General features: G+C 45.0%; 1 protein-coding gene across 1 annotated transcript in view; it reads right to left on the reverse strand.

The window, feature by feature from the left end:
• The window catches only part of WDR72 (WD repeat domain 72), a 451,594-nt gene that overhangs the window by 383,282 nt on the left and 47,286 nt on the right, over positions 1-21,026 (reverse strand). The gene's annotated exons all lie outside the window — the stretch shown is intronic.

Genomic DNA, 21,026 nt, shown 5'->3' on the forward strand with positions numbered 1-21,026 from the left:
TTTACTACCATGGCTCCCTCCAAAATCTAGGCCTCCATCTATAAGTCGTTTAATGATCCATATGCTCTGAATCTGGGATTCTACTAAGAATTCTAGCAAATTAATTTTGCCACAGCTATCCCTCCTCCTTCTTTAAAGTAATCCACTATTAGGCCTCTGGCCTTGAGTCTCCCAGTGCTTTCACTGGTGGTCCTCTCATAAATTCCATTACATGTACTCTTTTATCAATGGCCGCTCTGCTTACACCTGGGTGGGAATCAAAGAAAATGATCTGGCTCCTTCCTCTCAACTCTTGTGCTTTTACCAGTTAAGCATTGGTTAACTACATTGCTCAACAAAGACCTAACTTTTTCAACTTTCACTCTTTGAGCATATTTTTTATCATGCACCTTTTACTTCTAGACTTATCTCGATTGTCTAGTCACAGTTGAACAATATCAATAGCCCTACTAGGCATCCCACATTTCTAAGTGGAAAGAAGATCTTAAATGTACTCAGGCCAAGGAAGTTTGGCTGCAAATTGTGAATACAATAGGCTCCTGTTTCATCAATATTCTCACACTCAAACCAGCCTTTAAGGCCGTTTTGAGATGATATATGGCCCCATCTCACTTAGCGCACCTCCATCCATCCTCCCCATGGTTGTTCTGTTTCAGGGTATGTTCTTCACACATGGTGGGCATACCCTATGCTCTCTAGGTTTTGGGCAACATTTCTTAAACTCTTAAAAACCTTATTGAATTGTCCCTTCTCTAGAAATCCTTGGTTCACCCCTAATACACATATAGCCCCCCTAGCCTTAGACAGAGCTCAATTAAAATTAGCTACGTATTTCTTACTAGCAGCGAAACAGACAATAGCAAAAGCTTAGAAAAAACTGTTTATTCCCTTTACAGAAGTCTACCACCGTATAGACCAAGAGGAAGGAAGCAGAAAGAAAAGGAAGCGCCAGCTAAGTGTAGTATCCCAGTTAAAGATTTTATAGAAAAAGATTAAAAACACTCACAAGAAGTAAATAATACAAATGCTCATCTGGTGTCAGTATCTGTGGATCCTCCTAAAACCATCCTGCAAGATTGCTGTCATCTGTTCTGGCTGCTGGGCAGAGAAATGGCTGACTCGGAAGCCATGAGAAGCCCAAGTAAGCCACACTGACCAGTGTGAAATGCACAGCGGAAGTGACGTCACACGCAGGATAGGAGGTACCAGACGAGAAGGGAGGCAGGGCTACGCACTTGGAGCATTTGGCTCCACCTACAGGCCTGGTCCATAAAGCAAGGTCCATAAAGACACGAATGGGCGAGATTGGAGTGGAGGAACTTGGCTGGCCTGCGCAGAGTCTTGACCTCAACCTGATAGAACACCTTTGGGATGACGTAGAGTGGAAGCAGTGTGCCAGGCCTTCTCATCCAACTTCAGTGCCTGACCTCACAAATGCTCTTCTGGAAGAATGGTCAAACCTTCCCATAGACACACTCCTACAGTAAACCTTGTGGACAGCCTTCCCAGAAGAGTTGAAGTTGCTATAGATGCAAAGGGTGGGCCGACTCAATATTGAACCCTATGGACTAAGGCCAGGATGCCATTAAAGTTCATGTGTGTGTAAAGGCAGGTGCCCCAATACTTTTGAAATATATATATATATATATATATATATATATATATATATGTGTGTGTGTGTGTGTGTGTGTGTGTGTGTGTGATTCTCATTTTTTTGCCTCCTAGGTTGCAGTGCACTCAAAAAATAAACATTATTTGTATAATGGTGATTATGGAACATATCAATTTTTTAATTAGTGAGTTCTAATGTTCCAAGGGCACATAAGAAGAATATACAAAGACATATTGTGATTGGCTTGATTTTATATGCTTTCGGTGTATGGACTTAAATTGTCACTTTAATTTGTGGCCTGGATCTGCAGCTGTATTGTGCATGGTGTCATAAAATAAGATTCTTTATTCCTGGAGAATTGGAGGGGTGTATAGCCCGTTGGAAAGAAATATACTTCAGACTCTTTTAACATGTGATGGCTGCTCCATAGATTTAACTATAAATCTATTACTATATGAGATGTGCCGTCATAACCAAGAAGGAATCTAAATGCTGCCATAAAAAATAACTGATGATCAACCATAGCATTGACCTCGACAGCTCATCCACCCACCTACAAAAAAAAAAATGTAATTTACTGGCCAATATTATGAGCTTTAGCAGTTTCCAGAAGATGTTAGAACTTGTGACAAAATAAAGTATGTGTTTAGAATTCATACAACTGTACCATTAAACAAACTTTTCATCATTTGAGTCAGTGCCCAGAGAAGGTGGTGTTGCTGATAGCAGCTTACAAAATATAGAATTCACCTTCCTGCGGTAAATAGGAAAAAAAAAAAAATAGTCTTGATTTTCACGTTCTTTTCTAATTAATGGAAAGAGCTGTGCAGTGAGGTGGACTGTCTCTTTTGATGGGCAGTTCACAGCTGCTGTGCAGCTCACAGTGAACCGAAGTACAAAAAAAAGAAAAGGCGCCCTTTGACCCCACCTTGCTGTGGGTCACGGACCAGCTGGAGGGGGTCACAAAGAACATGCCACGTGCTATGTCATTTTCTAGTAGGGTCTACTTTTTATTTGACCATAATGTTTTGTTTTATGGATTAGCAATCAGTGTACTTCAACTCCTCTCCCGATGCATTGGTTAAACATGGATTTCAGCTCTGACACTGAAAAACAATATCAAAAATCAACTGAGGCTACCTGTCAATTAGTTTTAGTTTCATATTACTGTATTATATCAATATAAAAAACAATGGAGCCTATCCATCCTATAGGTAATCAACCTTAATTCTATATTTAAATAAATAATAATAAAATATATATATTATATATATATATATATATATATATATATATATATATATATATATATATATATATATATGTATATAATATTTTAAATTAAAGAAATAAAAAATAAAGTTTTATTAATTTAATCTCATGCTTCTCATATGATCAAACTTATTCTAAATACATAGACTATTAGCTGATCCACTCTTGACTGAAACAAAGGAATAATACATGTATTGGGTATAGCCAAGTTAAAATATACCTTAAAGCGGAGGTCCACCCTAAAGTGGACCTTCCGCTCATTGGAACCCTCCCCCGCTCCGGCGCCACAATTGGCACCTTTCAGGGGGGAGGGGGGGTGCAGGTACCTGTACAGTACAGGTATCTGCACCCACTTCCGGCATAGATTCTGTAGAAGGTACGCCCCTTTCCGCAGAATCTACGCCCCTTTCAGAAGGTCCCCCGCTGCCTGCTGGGAAACACACGGATCCCAGTGCGACTCGCGCATGCGCAGTAGGGAACCGGGAAATGAAGCCGAAAGGCTCCACTTCCTGATTCCCATACCCAAGATGGCGGCGGCAACACCCGAGAGACGATTGAGAGATTGACTTCGGGTGCCGACTTCGCGGGTGCGCTGGGCGGGTAAGTGTCATTATTTTAAAAGTCAGCAGCTGCAGTATTTGTAGCTGCTGGCTTTAAAAAAAAAAAAAAAACGGCGGACTCCCGGCGGACTCCCGCTTTAAGCCTTTTTTTCATTTTAGGTGAAACTTCTGTTAGTTGCCCTTTGTGCCCCATTTGAGAGATTTCTGTTCACTTTCTGCCCTGCTAAAGTGAATACAAATGTCTTCAAAGTGTGGTAAATGACCTCTTAGCCCTTGTACACACATTCTGACAACCAAATCTGTTGGATTTTGTCCGACGGATTTTGTCCGATGGATTTTGTCCGAAACTGTTGCACACACACGGTCGGACAAAGTTGTCGGAAAATCCGATTGTACATAACGTGATGACGTTATTTCGTTCGGACGGGACTACGGGACTGCTCTATCCAAAAGGAAAATTAAACGTTTTGCAAGTTTTTCCGGTTTTTTTCAGTAGTTGAGTATAGCTCTATTTTAAAATAATGGCCGGTGCTACATTGAGCAATACATCAGTTATGAGACACCTTCTGTAGTTAAAAAGGTGTAGAATTAAAAACATATAGTATGCCAAAGTATTCTGCTCAGGTACTGGACCAGGAGCTAAAATAAAACAAAGCATTCCAGAAAAAAACTCTATATGAGCAAAACATGTCAGTCTGATAAATCTCTACGCAGTAGTAAGACATGTGAACAAAAACGTCAGCTTACATCATTTTTTTTGTTAGTACGAAGGAATGCATTGTTAAAAATAAAAAAATAAATAAATAAATGATAAAGCTATTTATCCTACAAAACTGCATGTATGGTATCTCACAAAAGTGACTACATCCCTCACATTTCTGTAAATATTTTATTATATATTTTCATGTGACAACACTGAAGAAATGGCACTTTGGTACAATGTAAAGTAGTGAGTGTACAGCTTGTATAACAGTGCCAATTTGCTGTCCCCTCAAAACTCAACACAGCCATTAATATCTAAACCGCTGGCAACAAAAGTGAGTACACCCCTAAGTGAAAATGTCCAAATTGGGTCCAAAGTGTCAATATTTTGTGTGGCCACCATTATTTTCCAGTACTGCCTTGACTCTTTTGGGCATGGAGTTCACCAGAGCTTCACAGGTTGCCACTGGAGTCCTCTTCCACTCCTTAATGATGATATCACAGAGCTAGTTTATGTTGGAGACCTTGCACTCCTCCACCTTCCGTTTGAGGATTCCCCACAGATGCTCAATAGGGTTTTGGTCTTAGTTACATAGTTAGTCAGGTTGAAAAAAGACACAAGTCCATCCAGTTCAACCACAAAAATATAATTAAAAAAAATAAAATAAAACAAACATACTACATATATATACATACATACATACATATACACATACATATATACATATATATACTGTAGACATGTCACTGGAGAAGTGATCGAGGGGGTGTACATCTCACCTAGGTTGCTACACAGTGTGAGATGGTAAATCCAGGATGGATCAGTTTCTCAGCAGCGATATGCTGCTGAGTTGTTATTTAATTTTGCCGGGCCTGGGTTTATATGGAATGGCAGGTAGGTTTGGTAGAGGGACCTGTCATTCCACATCCCCCGATCCAGTTCTGGGTTTGGGATCAGGTGAGCTTTGATCCTAATTAGCCTGGGAAGCTAAAGGCTCTGCAGGGTCTGCAGGTGATTGCTCTCAGCCAGGGAAACGAACAGTCTGTGTGTTTGAGGAAGCTGCAAGCACAGCCACTGCTGGAGCTAAAACTCACCCTGCGATATCCAGGTGAAAGACGCTGTGTTTGTAAGTGTCAGATAGGTGAGCAGAACCTGTTAGTAAGCGCCCAGCCGGGCTAGGACTTTTATTTTTGTTGTACTTAGAAAGCACGGTGTTGCTGTATATTTTGTTTGCTGGACTGTTTGTACCACGAATAAACGCCAAGATCTGCTTTATAAATTCCAAGTCTGCTGTGAACTGTGTCCAAACACACCCTACCCCGGGAAGATCCCTTACAATTGGTGGAGGTAGCGGGCAACACGGTTGCTAGGGGCAACGGTGTGGACAGACTTGGCTACAGCTGCTGATGTCCTGGGTGAAAGCTGCAACTACACTCCAAGAACAGTCCAGCAACATGGAGGAGATGCTGAAGCAGTTTATGCAAGTGAGTTTGCAACAACAGCAGGCTCAGACAGAGGCCAATAGACGACATGAACAGTCCATGGCTGCACAACAACAACTTATCGAGCACCTGATAGCAATTCGAGAGGCGCCTGTGGTTGCTAATCCACCCACAGTGATGGGAGCCGCTCCAGAGATTTTTTTTGGGAGGAGGACTGTGCAGAAAGCGCTGCAAAAGATGACTGCTGAGGACGATGTTGAGGCCTTTCTAACAGTATTTGAGCGCGTGGCTGAGCGAGAGAAGTTACCAGCCGCTGAGTGGGCAGAGGTAATTGCGCCCTATTTAACAGGTGAACCCCAAAAGGCCTACTATGACCTCAGTGAGCAAGAGGTTAAGGACTATACTCGGCTAAAAGAGGAGATACTTGCCCGACTAGGAGTTACTACTGCAGTCCGTGCCCGGAGGGTACGCAACTGGAGCTACAGTCTGGACAAATCAGCGAGGTCCCAGATGTATGACCTAATCCATTTGGCAAGAAAGTGGTTGGAGCCAGACACTTCTACTCCTGCACAAATCCTAGAGAAGGTCGTGATGGATCGCTACCTCCGAGCGCTTCCTACTGACCTGCAACGCTGGGTGGGACAAGGTGATCCTAAGAATGCAAACGAACTTGTCAACCTTGTGGAGAGGTTCCAGGCGACTGAGGACTACCTCCGTGATGTTCCTGCAGCATCTTCACCTCCCCGGAGCGCCAGATCTGTGCCGTCAGCTGGTAAGAGACTTCCATCTATTGGGGGAGTGTGGAGGGGTGCTGATGGAGGGAAAAGGGCTCAAGTGGTGTCTCAGGGACAAAAGACTGGTGATGGTCCCGGGTGGCTAAGGGGCTCTGAAAAGGACTCCTTGCCAAAGAGACCAGGCCCTATCCAGTGTTGGAGATGCCATGAGGCGGGACACGTGTCGGCCCATTGCCCTCTTACCTCTGAACCCATGGAATGTGACGCTAGCCGGCGTCAGTCGCTATTTGCGGAACCATCTTGTGCTGCAGTTCCTGGACTAGAGACTGAACCGCAAATCTGCAACATCACAATCAATGACTTTCCTGTTAAAGCGTTAATGGACTCAGGAAGCCTTGTAACCTTGGTGCATGCTAGCCTGGTGACTGGGGACTTAGAGTCTAAAAAGCATATGAGCGTTGTGTGTATACATGGTGATACACAAGTGTACCCTATAGTGCTGGCTAAAGTCGGGACTGAACAAGGCACAGTACAATATGAAGTGGGTGTGGTTAAAAACCTCATGCATAATGTAATATTGGGGCGCGATTTTCCTTTATTCTGGGCTCTCTGGGAAAAAAGAAAAATCCCCAAAAGGAGTGAGGATACCTCTAAGGTGGTTGCCTTGTCCACTGTGAATGATAAAAGTGTACAGGATGAAAATGATTGTTTTCCTTTGCAGGTCCTGGCTGGGGAGGAGGAGGCTCCTCCCACTGAGCAAAATATACTAGACTTAGAGGTGTCTAGCGATAATTTTGGGGCTGCACAATTACAGGACCCCACTCTCAAAAATGCGAGAGAGCAGGTTGCTGTTATGAATGGGGTACCTCAGGAACCAGATGCTGAAAAAAGATTTCCACATTTTTCGGTGACTAATGATCTTTTCTATAGAGTCAATAAGGTTAAGGATGAGATTGTGGAACAGCTTCTGGTACCTAAGCCGTACCGGCGTCAGGTGCTTGACATGGCACATAACCATGTTCTTGGGGGACACTTGGGGACTGACAAAACGCGAGAGAGGGTTCTCCAGAGGTTTTTTTGGCCGGCCATATATGATGACATTAAAAAATACTGTGAGTCGTGCCCCACATGTCAGGTTAGTGCCCCAGTGTCACATTTTCGCAGTCCTTTGGTTTCGCTCCCTATTATAGAAGTGCCTTTTGAGCGTATTGCCATGGATTTAGTGGGTCCCATTGTAAAGTCAGCTAGAGGACACCAGTATATTTTGGTAGTCATGGATTATGCGACCCGCTATCCTGAGGCTGTACCCTTAAGAAACACTGCATCTAAAACAATTGCACGTGAGTTGTTTTATATGTTCTCTAGGACTGGGATCCCCAAAGAAATCCTAACTGACCAAGGTACGCCATTTATGTCGAAAGTAATGAAGGAATTATGCAGACTATTTAAAATCTCACACATCCGTACCTCTGTATACCACCCCCAGACGGACGGATTGGTGGAGAGATTTAATAAAACTTTGAAACATATGTTGAAGAAAGTGGTGGCAAAAGATGGTCGTGACTGGGATCATTTATTACCCTACCTCATGTTTGCTATTAGGGAGGTGCCCCAAGCGTCCACAGGGTTCTCACCATTCGAGTTGGTCTATGGTCATCACCCTAGGGGTCTACTAGACATTGCAAAAGAGACATGGGAGAATGAGTCCACCCCATACAAGAGTGTTATTGAGCATGTAGCACAAATGCAGGACCGTATAGCCACTGTAATGCCCCTGGTAAGGGAACACCTCCAGAGGGCTCAAGAGGCCCAAAGAAGAATTTACAACCGGTCCGCAAGAATCAGGACATTCAACCCAGGCGATAGGGTCCTTATACTAGTCCCCACTGTTGAGAGTAAATTCTTGGCGAAGTGGCAAGGTCCCTATGAAATTGTTGAAAAGGTCAGTGAGGTGAACTACAAGGTGCACCAACCAGGTAGAAGGAAGCCTTTCCAAGTTTATCACATAAACTTGATCAAGCCCTGGAAAGACAGGGAATCCTTGGTGGCGACAAATACTGTTAATAATTTGTCACCACCAATCCCTCCAGTCAAGGTAGGTGATACTCTATCAGTGTCACAGAAACAGGAGGCTCAGGAATTTTTACAGAAAAACAAAAACAAGTTCTCTGACCTCCCAGGGCGTACACACCTCATCCATCATCACATTGAAACTGAGCCTAGAAGCAGAGTAAACCTTAAGCCCTATAGGATACCCGAGGCACGTAGGGAAGCCGTATCTGCCGAGGTAAAACGTATGCTTGCTCTGGGGGTAATTGAGGTGTCACAGAGTGAATGGTCCAGCCCAATTGTGCTAATCCCAAAGCCCAATGGAACTTGGAGGTTCTGTAACGATTTCAGAAAGTTGAATGAGATCTCCAAGTTCGATGCGTATCCTATGCCCAGGGTAGATGAGTTGATTGAGAAGTTGGGTAACGCCAGGTACATAACCACCCTCGATCTCACAAAGGGCTACTGGCAGATTCCACTTTCTGGTGAGGCTAAAGAGAAAACTGCATTCTCCACCCCTGATGGGCTATTCCAGTATGTAGTGATGCCATTCGGGTTACATGGAGCGCCTGCAACTTTCCAGAGGTTGATGGACTTGATTCTGCGACCACATCGTGATTACTCAGCTGCCTACCTCGATGATGTGGTCATTTTTAGCCCTGATTGGGAAAGTCACCTCTGTAAGGTACAGGCCGTGTTGGATGCCATAAGTGATGCGGGGTTGACCATAAATGCCGAGAAGTGTGCTCTAGCCCTAGAAGAGGCCAAATATCTAGGCTACATTATTGGGAGAGGGTTGATTAAGCCACAGCTAAATAAAATTGAGGCAATACAGAATTGGCCTAGACCCCTGACAAAGAAACAGGTTAGAGCTTTCCTGGGTATTACGGGGTATTACCGTAGATTTGTGCCGAACTTTGCCTCAGTTGCTGCTCCACTAACTGACTTGACAAAGGGTGGAAAGACAGCAATGGTCACGTGGACCCCAGAGGCCGAGAAGGCTTTCCAAAGCCTTAAGTCTGCCTTGTGCCAACCACCTGTCTTAGTTACCCCCGATTTCAGGTGAGAATTTCTGGTCCAGACAGATGCCTCTAACACAGGCTTAGGTGCAGTACTCTCACAAGTAGTGAATGGTGAGGAGCATCCAGTGACGTACTTGAGTAGAAAACTAACCCCGGCCGAGAAAAATTATGCCATTGTGGAGCGAGAATGTTTGGCAGTGAAGTGGGCCCTAGAATCGTTAAAGTATTACTTGCTAGGCAGGAAATTCAAGTTGGTGACAGACCATGCCCCCCTAACATGGATGAAGTTAAACAAGGAGAGAAATGCAAGAGTGACTAGATGGTTTCTCTCCCTACAAAACTTTAATTTCACTGTGGAACACAGGCCAGGGAAATTACAGGCAAATGCTGACGCATTGTCAAGGGTAAGTTGTCTGTGGGGACAAAAGGCTCAGCCCTCCGGTCTGAAAAAGAGGGGGGGGATATGTAGACATGTCACTGGAGAAGTGATCGAGGGGGTGTACATCTCACCTAGGTTGCTACACAGTGTGAGATGGTAAATCCAGGATGGATCAGTTTCTCAGCAGCGATATGCTGCTGAGTTGTTATTTAATTTTGCCGGGCCTGGGTTTATATGGAATGGCAGGTAGGTTTGGTAGAGGGACCTGTCATTCCACATCCCCCGATCCAGTTCTGGGTTTGGGATCAGGTGAGCTTTGATCCTAATTAGCCTGGGAAGCTAAAGGCTCTGCAGGGTCTGCAGGTGATTGCTCTCAGCCAGGGAAACGAACAGTCTGTGTGTTTGAGGAAGCTGCAAGCACAGCCACTGCTGGAGCTAAAACTCACCCTGCGATATCCAGGTGAAAGACGCTGTGTTTGTAAGTGTCAGATAGGTGAGCAGAACCTGTTAGTAAGCGCCCAGCCGGGCTAGGACTTTTATTTTTGTTGTACTTAGAAAGCACGGTGTTGCTGTATATTTTGTTTGCTGGACTGTTTGTACCACGAATAAACGCCAAGATCTGCTTTATAAATTCCAAGTCTGCTGTGAACTGTGTCCAAACACACCCTACCCCGGGAAGATCCCTTACAATACATACATACATACATACATACATACATATACCAGCCCATATACCCAATTCTATACCCACAGTTGATCCAGAGGAAGGCAAAAAACCCCAGCAGAGCATGATCCAATTTGCTAAAGCAGGGGAAAAAATTCCTTCCTGATCCCCGAGAGGCAATCGGATTTTCCCCGGATCAACTTTACCTATAAATTTTAGTACCCAGTTATATTACGTACACTTAGGAAATAATCCAGGTCTTTCTTAAAGCAATCCACTGAGCTGGCCATAACCACCTCTGCAGGGAGTCTATTCCACATTTTCACAGCTCTTACTGTGAAGAAACCTTTCCGTATTTGAGAGATGAAATCTCTTCTCCTCTAGACGTAAAGAGTGCCCCCTTGTCCTCTTTGTTGACTTTAAAGTGAATAACTCGACACCAAGTTCCCTATATGGACCCCTTATATATTTGTACATGTTGATCAAATCCCCCCTTAATCTCCTCTTATCAAGAGTGAATAAATTCAGTTCCTCTAATCTTTCCTCATAGCTGAGTTGCTCCATGCCTCTTATCAGTTTGGTTGCCCTTCTCTGCACTTTCTCCAGTTCCCCGATATCCTTTTTGAGAACTGGTGCCCAAAACTGAACGGCATATTCCAGATGAGGTCTTACTAATGATTTGAACAGGGGCAAAATGATATCTCTCTCTCTGGAGTACATACCTCTCTTAATACAGGAAAGGACTTTGCTCGCTTTGGAAACCGCAGCTTGGCATTGCATGCTATTATTGAGCTTATGATCTACCAAAACCCCCAGATCCTTCTCCACTATGGATTCCCCACATTGTACTCCCCCTAGCATGTATGATGCATGCATATTCTTAGCCCCCAAGTGCATAACCTTACATTTCTCAACATTAAACCTCATCTGCCACATAGTCGCCCAATTAGACAGAGCATTGAGGTCTGCTTGTAAATTGGTGACATCCTGTAAGGACGTTATTGCACCACATAGCTTGGTGTCATCTGCAAAGACGGAAATGTTACTCTTGATCCCAGACCCAATATCATTTATAAAGATATTAAAAAGTAAGGGTCCCAGCACTGAACCTTGGGGTACACCACTCATAACCTTAGACCATTCAGAGTAAGAATCATTAACCACTACTCTCTGAATTCTGTCTTTTAGCCAGTTTTCTATCCATCTACAAACTGATGTTTCCAAACCTGTAGACTTTACCTTACACATGAGCCGTGTGTGCGGAACAGTATCGAACGCTTTTGCAAAATCCAAATATATCACGTCCACCGCCACCCCTCTGTCCAAGGTTTTACTTACCACCTCATAAAAAGAAATCAGGTTTGTCTGACAACTCCTGTCTTTCATGAATCCATGCTGTCTGTTGCTCAAAATATTTTTTTTCTGCAAGAACTCATCTATGTGGTCTTTTATTAATCCCTCCAGTATCTTCCCAACTATAGAAGTTAAACTAACGGGTCTATAATTACTTGGTAAAGACTTTGTTCCCTTTTTAAATATAGGCACCACATTGGCCCTGCGCCAATCCAGTGGTACTATTCCTGTCATTAATGAGTCCCTAAAAATTAGATACAATGGCTTTGAAATTACAGAGCTCAATTCTTTTAGGATCCGTGGGTGGATGCCATCAGGTCCAGGTGCTTTCTCCACCTTTATTCTGTCCAAATATTTCTGGACCATATCACTTATGAGCCATTGTGGATTAGGGGCTGCGTCAGTACCACCCCCATTGTGGACATGAGCTCCCCCATGCTCCTTTGTATACACAGAGCTGAAGAAAGTATTTAATAAGTTAGCCTTCTCTTTGTCCCCAGTCACCCACTCCAGATTATTTTGCAAAGGGCCTACATGCTCAGACTTAACCTTTTTACTATTAATATATTTGAAGAATTTTTTGGGGTTTGTCCTACTGTCTTTTGCAATCTGTCTTTCATTTTGAATTTTTGCATCCTTGATTTCCTTTTTACATATTCTGTTAAATTCCTTGTAACATTTAAATGACACTAGTGTTCCTTCATTTTTATATTTTTTGAAAGCTCTTTTTTTATAGTTTATAGCTTTTTTAACTTTGGCCGTGAGCCACATCGGCTTTATTTTTAACCTTTTAAACTTATTGCCCATGGGAATATACTTTGCCGTGAGATCACAAACAAGCTTTTTGAAGAATTCCCATTTCTGTTCTGTGCCCATTGGTGCCAATATTCTCTCCCAGTCTAAGTCCTGGAGAGCAGCCCTCATCCTTGGAAAATTTGCTCTCTTGAAATTAAGTGTTTTTATCTTTCCCGTATGTGATTTTTGCTTACAGCTAACATCAAATGAAATCATGTTATGGTCACTGCTACCCAGATGTTCCTTTATCTGAACATTAGTAATATGTTCTGCATGGTTTGAGATTACCAGGTCCAACAGAGCATCATTCCTAGTTGGGGCCTCAATAAACTGTACCATAAAATTGTCCTGTAATAGGTTTACAAATTTTTGCCCTTTAACTGTCCCAGCAGTGCCATTACCCCAGTCAATTTCTGGGTAGTTAAAATCCCCCATTATTATCACTGTCCCAGCCCTTGCAGCCCTTTCTATCTGTGCAAGGAGCTGAGTCTCCACCTCCTCATTAACATTGGGTGGTCTAATGGTGGTCTCCAATGATTAACTTTGAACTACGCGCATCTATATGCAGTTCTACCCATAATGCCTCAGACTCATCACACTCTCCGCCCACCAGGTCCTCTTTCTCACTCGCTTTGAGATTATTTCTCACATACAGACAGACCCCTCCACCTTTCCTTTTTACTCTGTCTTTCCGAAAGAGTGCATAGCCAGGAATATTAATAGCCCAGTCATGTGAGGAATGAAGCCAAGTTTCAGCAATACCGATTACATCATAGCTCTCCTGATGCACCAGAGCTTCCAACTCGCCTATTTTGCTTGGCAGACTTCTGGCATTGGCGAACAAACATTTTAATGTATTAATATATTTTGACCGGTCACACACTATCCTCTTGGGTGTTCCAAGATTACAACTAGGACTTGCTACTATATTTACCTTGGGTTTATGTGCTTCGGTTACCCCACCACTAATGCCCCTAATATTACCCTCTGGAATATGCTCCACGCTGACTATCTCTATCTCTGAACCCACCCCCCCATTACCTAGTTTAAAAAACCCTCTAACTTTTTGGCCATCCTCAATCCCAGCTGATCTGCACCCTCCTCATTTAGGTGCAGTCCATCCCTTCTATAGTACCGGTTGTCGACTGAGAAGTCGTCCCAGTCCTCCAGGAACCCAAACCCCTCCTTACTACACCAGCTTTTGAGCCACTTGTTTACTTCCCTAATCTCCCTCTTCCTTTCTGGTGTGGCTCGATGTACTGGTAGTATTCCTGAGAATACTACCTTGGAGGTCCTTTTCCCTTAACTTAGCTCCCAAGTCCCTAAAATCATTCTTTAGGACACTCCATCTGCCTCTGACTTTGTCATTGGTGCCAACGTGCACCATGACAGCTGGGTCTTCCCCAGCCCCTCCCAGTAATCTGTCCACCAGATCCGTGATGTGCCGAACCCAAGCGCCCGGCAGACAACATACAGTTCGGCACTTCAGGTTGTTGTTACAGATTGGCCTCTCTGTCCTCCTAAGAATTGAGTCCCCTACCACCAGAATCTGTCTTTCCTTTCCCTTCTCCCCCCCCCCCCACTCTCACTGGAGGAGTTCTTGTCCTGGCAGCTAGGAGAATCCCTCAGCTCCAGCAGTGCTGGTCCCTGTCTTGAGACATGCTTAGCCAGTCCATCACCTTTACCCTCAGTTTCTTTAGCAAGGCAGTGGTTGCCTTGGAGGTGTGTTTGGGGTTGTTATCATGTTGCCCTGCGGCCCAGTCTCCGAAGGGAGGGGATCATGTTTCAGTATGTCACAGTGCATATTGGCATTCATAGATCACTCAATAAACTGTAGCTCCCTAGTGCTTGTAGCACTCATGCAGCCCCAGACCATTACACCACCATGCTTGACTATAGGCAAGACACACTTGTCTTTGTACTCCTCACCTGGTTGCCGCTACACCTGCTTGACAACATCTGAACCAAATATGTTTATCTTGGTCTCATCAGAGCACAGGACATGGTTACAGTAATCCATATCCTTATGACGCGTTCACACGATTGGACTATCCGGCGGACTTAGTTCGATCGTGTGTAGCCTCCAGCAGACTTTTTCTTCCCAAATTCCGGCGGACTTAGAAATAAGACTTGCTTCAAAATTGTCCTCTGGACTCAGCTTTTAGCGGACAATCCATTCGTCTGTGTGCTAGTCCGGCGGACTAAAACCGACGCTAGGGCAGTTAATGGCTATTGGCTATGAACGTCCTTATTCTACATCATCACGTTCAAATCCGTCTGACTTTTTGAGTGATCGTGTGTGGCCAAGTCCGTTCGCTTGAAAGTCCGGCGGACCTCAGCTGCAAAGTCCATCGGATTGTCTGCCGCACTAAGTCCGCCGGATAGTCCAATCGTGTGTACGTGGCATAAGTCTGCTTGTCTTCAGCAAACTGTTTGTGGGCTTTCTTGTGCATCTTTCAAAGAGGCTTCCTTCTGGGATGACAGCCAAGCAGACCAACTTGATGCAGTGTGTGGCGTATGGTCTGAGCACTGACCGGCTGACCCCCCCCCCCCACCCCTTCAACACCTGCAGCAATGCTGGCAGCACTCATGTGTCTATTTCCCAAAGACAACCTCTGGATATGATGCTGAGCATGTGCACTCAACTTCTTTGGTCGACCATGGATAGGCCTGCTCTGAATGGAAACTGTCCTGTTAAACTGCTGTATTGTCTTGGTCACCGTTCTGCAGCTCAGTTTCAGGGTCTTGGAAATCTTCTTATAGCCTAGGCCATCTTTATGTACCGCAACAATTTTTTTCAGATCCTCAGAGAGTTCTTTGCCATGAAGTGCCATGTTGAACTTCCAGTGACCAGTATGAGAGAGTGAGAGCGATAACACCAAATTTAACACACCCCATTCACACCTGAGACCTTGTAACACTAATGAGTCACATGACACCGGTGAGGTAAAATGGCTAATTGGGCCCAATTTGGACATTTTCACTTAGGGGTGTACTCACTTTTGTTTCCAGCGGTTTAGACATTAATTGTGTCATTTTGAGGGGACAGCAAATTTACACTGTTATACAAGTTGTACACTCACTACTTTACATTGTAGCAAAGTGTCATTTCTTCAGTGTTGTCACATGAAAACATATAATAAAAAATTTACAAAAATTTGAGGGGTGTACTCACTTTTGTGAGATACTGTACATTCTTGCTGTGAGTATGCTGACAAAATTGAATGTTACCAGGCTATTTTCTCTCCAGGTCAGATGTTCTTCATTCATAGTAATAGTACATATTTATTTCCTATGATCTTCAGGCGGAGCAGCAGTACAAATGATCTGACAGGGACACGGCCCTCCTCCCTCATTGAAAAAAGTTCTTTCATTTATTACACTGCTTGTTAGGGATGAGCTTCTTGTTCGAGTCGAACGTACGTTCGACTCGAACATTGGCCGTTCGGCGAATTCCGAACGTTTTGGCCGTTCGCGTCAAAATTCGAGTGACGCGCGCGCGGACCACAATGCACTGCGTTGGCGCAGTGCATTGCTGCCCGATGATTGGCCAAGCATGCACTGTGACCCCGCATGCTTGGCCAATCGCAGCGCCGGCAGCGAGGAGAGCCATGATTGGCCACAGGCATCCTGCCTGTGGCCAATCATAGCTCAGGCTGTGTAGTGCACGCCCCACACTATATAAGGCCGCCTTTAAGGCGGCCTCCTGTAGTGTGTTACTTTGCATCTGAAGCAGTGGGTGTTCTGTGTACCTTCAACACAGTACACACCAATCGTTTTTGGCTGATTTCCTATCTTGCTGCTGTGTAGTGGTTGTTGTCTGTGCCCTGACTGCAGTATACACCACTATATTCACCTCACCTATATAGCTAGTGATATAGCTTTAACCACTTAACAACTGCCCATTGCCGATTAACGGCTTCAGGGCGGTTGTTTAACTCAGAGAGGCCGTTGATTAACGGCCTCCCAGAATTCTGCTCTCGCGTGCCCCGAGGTGTGCGCACTCGAGAGCATCCGTGACCGCCGGGTCCATAGGACCCGGCGCATCACGGTAAACGGCCGCTCATAGCGGCCGTTTACCACGTGATTGCTCCGTCAAATGACGGAGTGATCACTTGGAAACAAACCGGCGTCATGTTATGACGCCTGTTCCTCCCTCCCCTTTCTGTACCGATCGGTACAGCGGAGGGGAAAGAGATCGGTGTCAGCAGCGATGTGGGCTGCATCTGCAGTGCCCACATCGCTGCTCACCCAATTTAACCCCTCAATTCCCTGCCAATACTCTGCAATACCAGTGCATACTCTGCAGTACCCTGCCATTACTCTGCAGTACCCCGCCATTACTCTGCAGTACCCCGCCATTACTCTGCAGTACCCCGCCATTACTCTGCAGTGCAGTACCCCACCATTACTCTGCAGTGCAGTACCCTGCCATTACTCTGTAGTACCCCGCCATTACTCTGCAGTGCAGTACCCCGCCATTACTCTGCAGTGCAGTACCCTGCCATTACTCTGCAGTGCAGTACCCCGCCATTACTCTGCAGTACCCCGCCATTACTCTGCAGTGCAGTACCCCGCCATTACTCTGTAGTACCCCGCCATTACTCTGCAGTGCAGTACCCCGCCATTACTCTGCAGTGCAGTACCCCGCCATTACTCTGCAGTGCAGTACCCTGCCATTACTCTGCAGTGCAGTACCCTGCTATTACTCTGTAGTACCCCGCCAATACTCTGTAATACCCTGCCATAAATTGCCATACCCAGCCATACTCAGAGATACCCAGCCATACTCGGTGATACCCTGAAATACCCAGCCATAGACGCCCCCCACCCCTCACCGCCCTCCGGTGCTTCTACCAACTCGCCAGTACGATCAAAGCCAGAATCTTTTTTTTATTTTTTATTTCAGGCTTCCCAGCCTAGAGGTGAGATGTGGGGGTCATATTGACCCCCCAGATTTCACTGTAAAGAGGACCTGTCACCCCATATTCCTATTACAAGGGATGTTTACATTTCTTGTAATAGGAATAAAAGTGATCAAAAATATATTTTTGGGGAAAAAAATGTCAAACTAAAATAAATAAAGTAAAATGAACAATAAAAAAATAAAATAAAAATTAAAGCGCCCATGTCCCCATGTGCTCGCATGTGCCACACATGTGAGGTATCGCCGAGAATGTTAGAGCGAGAGCAATAATTCTAGTCCTAGACCTCCTCTGCAACTCAAAACATGTAACCAGTAAAAAAATATTTAAAGCGTCGCCTATGGGGATTTTTTAAGTAGCGACGTTTGGCGCCATTCCACGGGCATGTGCAATTTTGAAGAGTGACATGTTTGATATCTATTTACTCAGCATAACTTCATCTTTCACTTTATGCAAACATTGGGCTAACAAGTGGTTAATAATAGAGCTTGCAGTCAGTAGTGTTATAGTAGTGCGTGCTGTCTGCGTGCTCTGTACCCAGTACATACCGCTATAATATAGGGCAGGCCCCTACTTTCAAACATCCAACTTACAAACATCTCCTACTTGCAAACGCAAGGAGACAGCAGCAAGTGAGATGAAAAAAGATGGACGACAAAACAAATTATACAGGGGTGATAACCCTTCCCTATGTTTTCCAAAAAGCTTAAAGATAGTTTTTTTGACTGGAGCTACACTTTAAAAATGTACCGGTTGAAAATGACAAACAGATTCAACTTAACACAACAAACCTACACAGTCCCTGTCTTGTTTGCACCGCCTGTATACTGCTGTTCTGAGTATATAGGGCCTGGGGGCCACACGCATTTCCTTTTTTTAATATGGGTACGGGGTTCCCCTTAATATGCGTACAAGACCCAAATAGGCTGGTAATGGGCAGGGAGGGCTACCCATGCCATGTTTCTCAATGATTTTCAACCATATTGCAGGAACCAGATATAACATTAAAACCGCAAGCAGTTTTAAATGGTGTTATTTCCGTTTAATGTCATTTTGTGCAGGGACTGTTCTAAACACGGGAAACACGTGGCACTTCACAGGCATACTACAGACACCCTGCAGGCACCATATTTAAAGGAATATTTCACTTTTTTTTTTCACTTTAATCGTCATTAAAATCAGTGCTCCCGCCAAAACGGTAGTTTTTAAAACTTTTTTTTGCAGTGACCCATGTCCCCTGAGGCAGGAGGCAGGTCGCCAAACCCTTTTTAGGACACTATCTTGCATATTAGCCGTTAAAATGAGCACTTTCCAATTCGAACGTTCGAGTCCCATAGACTTCAATAGGGTTCTAACGTTCGTACCGAACGCGGGGGTCGTTCGCAAGTTCTGGTGCGAACCGAACCGGGGGGTGTTCGGCTCATCCCTACTGCTTGTAACAGGATCTGTGAATGGAGGCGTATATCCTAAAAGCCTGGTACACACTTTAATGTCAGACGCTAGTATGGCAATCTCCGCCCCAGCCAGAACACTTTGATCAGTGTTTTCTGCCATTAGCTGACAGCCAGTGGCCGCTGGTGACGTTTTAGGATGGGGGGCGCCAGACCCCGTGCTTTTTTGACCCCTCCCACTTGGTGAAATGGGCGTGGTTCCCGCGAAATAGTGTCATCACCAAATTGCAGCAGCATGTGTCACCATCAATTGCAGCAGCCTAGTTTCATAGTAGTTAGTAAGGTTGAATAAAGACACCAGTCCATCCAGTTCAACCTGAGTGAGTGTCTACAATTGTCCCTATCCCTGTACATTGCACACTCACATCGGTCCCTACCCTCAAGCAGCTCACAATCCAAGGTCCCCATTCATATAGTAGGGCCAATTTTGGACAGAAGCCAATTAACCTAGCTGCATGTCTTTGGATTGTGGGAGGAAACCGGAGTACCCGGAGGAAACCCACGCAGGCACAGGGAGAACATGCAAACTCCAGGCAGGTAGTGTCGTGGTTGGGATTTGAACCAGCGACCCTTCTTACTGCTAGGTGAGAGTGCTAACCACTACACCACTGTGTCATCACCAAATTGCAGCAGCATGTGTCATCGTCAAATTGCAGCAGCTTGTGTCACCATCAAATTGCAGCAGCATGTGTCACCATCAAATTGCAGCAGCATGAGTTACCATCAATTGCAGCAGCATGTGTCACCACCAAATTGCAGCAGCATGTGTCACCATCAAATTGCAGCAGCATGTGTCACCACCAATTGCAGCAGCACGTGTCACCATCAATTGCAGCAGCATGTGAGACCACCAAATTGCAGCAGCGTGTGTCCCACCAAATTGCCTCAGCATGTGTCCCACCAAATTGCAGCAGCATGTGTCTCCACCAAATTAAAGCAGCATGTGCACCATCAAATTTCAGCAGCATGTGTCACCATCAATTGCAGCAGCATCTGTCCCACCAAATTTCAGCAGCATGTGTCACCTTCAAATTGCAGCAGCATGTGTCACCTTCAAATTGCAGCAGCATGTGTCACCATCAAATTGCTGTAGAATGTGTCACCATCAAATTGCAGCAGCATGCATTACCATCAAATTGCAGCAGCATGCATCACCATCAATTGCAGCAGCATGTGTCACCATCAATTGCAGCAGCATGTGTCACCATCAATTGCAGCAGCATGTTTCCCACCAAATTTCAGCAGCATGTGTCCCACCAAATTGCAGCAGCATGTGTCACCACCAATTACAGCAGCATGTGTCCCACCAAATTGCAGCAGCATGTGTCCCACCAAATTGCAGCAGAATGTGTCACTGCCAAATTGCAGCAGCATGTGTCCCACCAAGTTGCAGCAGCATGCGGCCCACCAAATTGTAGCAGCATTTGTCCCAACAAGTTGCAGCAGCATGTGTCACCAAATTGCAGCAGCATGTGTCCCACCAAGTTGCAGCAGCATGTGTCACCAAGTCGCAGCAGCATGTGTCCCACCAAGTTGCAGCATCATGTGTCACCAAATTGCAGCAGCATGTGTCCCAACAAGTTGAAGCAGCATGTGTCCCACCAAGTTGCAGCAGGATGTGTCACCAAGTTGCAGCAGCATGTGTCGCCAAGTCGCAGCATCATGTGTCCCACCAAGTTGCAGCAGCATGTGTCACCAAGTTTCAGCAGCATGTGTCACCAAGTTGCAGCAGCATGTGTCCCACCAAGTTACAGCAGCATGTGTCACCAAGTTGCAGCAGCATGTGTGCCATCAAGTTGCAGCAGCATGTGTCCCACCAAGTTGCAGCGGCATGTGTCACCAAGTTGCAGCAGCATGTGTCATTAAGTTGCAGCAGAATGTGTCACCAAGTTGCAGCAGTATGTGTCACCAAGTTGCAGCAGAATGTGTCCCATCAAGTTGCAGGAGCATATGTCACCAAGTTTCAGCAGAATGTGTCACCAAGTTGCAGCAGCATGTGTCACCAAGTTGCAGCAGAATGTGTCACCAAGTTGCAGCAGAATGTGTCACCAAGTTGCAGCAGCAT

Source organism: Lithobates pipiens, unplaced genomic scaffold, assembly GCF_037356315.1.
Source record: "Lithobates pipiens isolate NorthernLeopardFrog02 unplaced genomic scaffold, aLitPip1_a1.2 Scaffold_8, whole genome shotgun sequence".
NCBI lineage: Eukaryota > Metazoa > Chordata > Amphibia > Anura > Ranidae > Lithobates > Lithobates pipiens.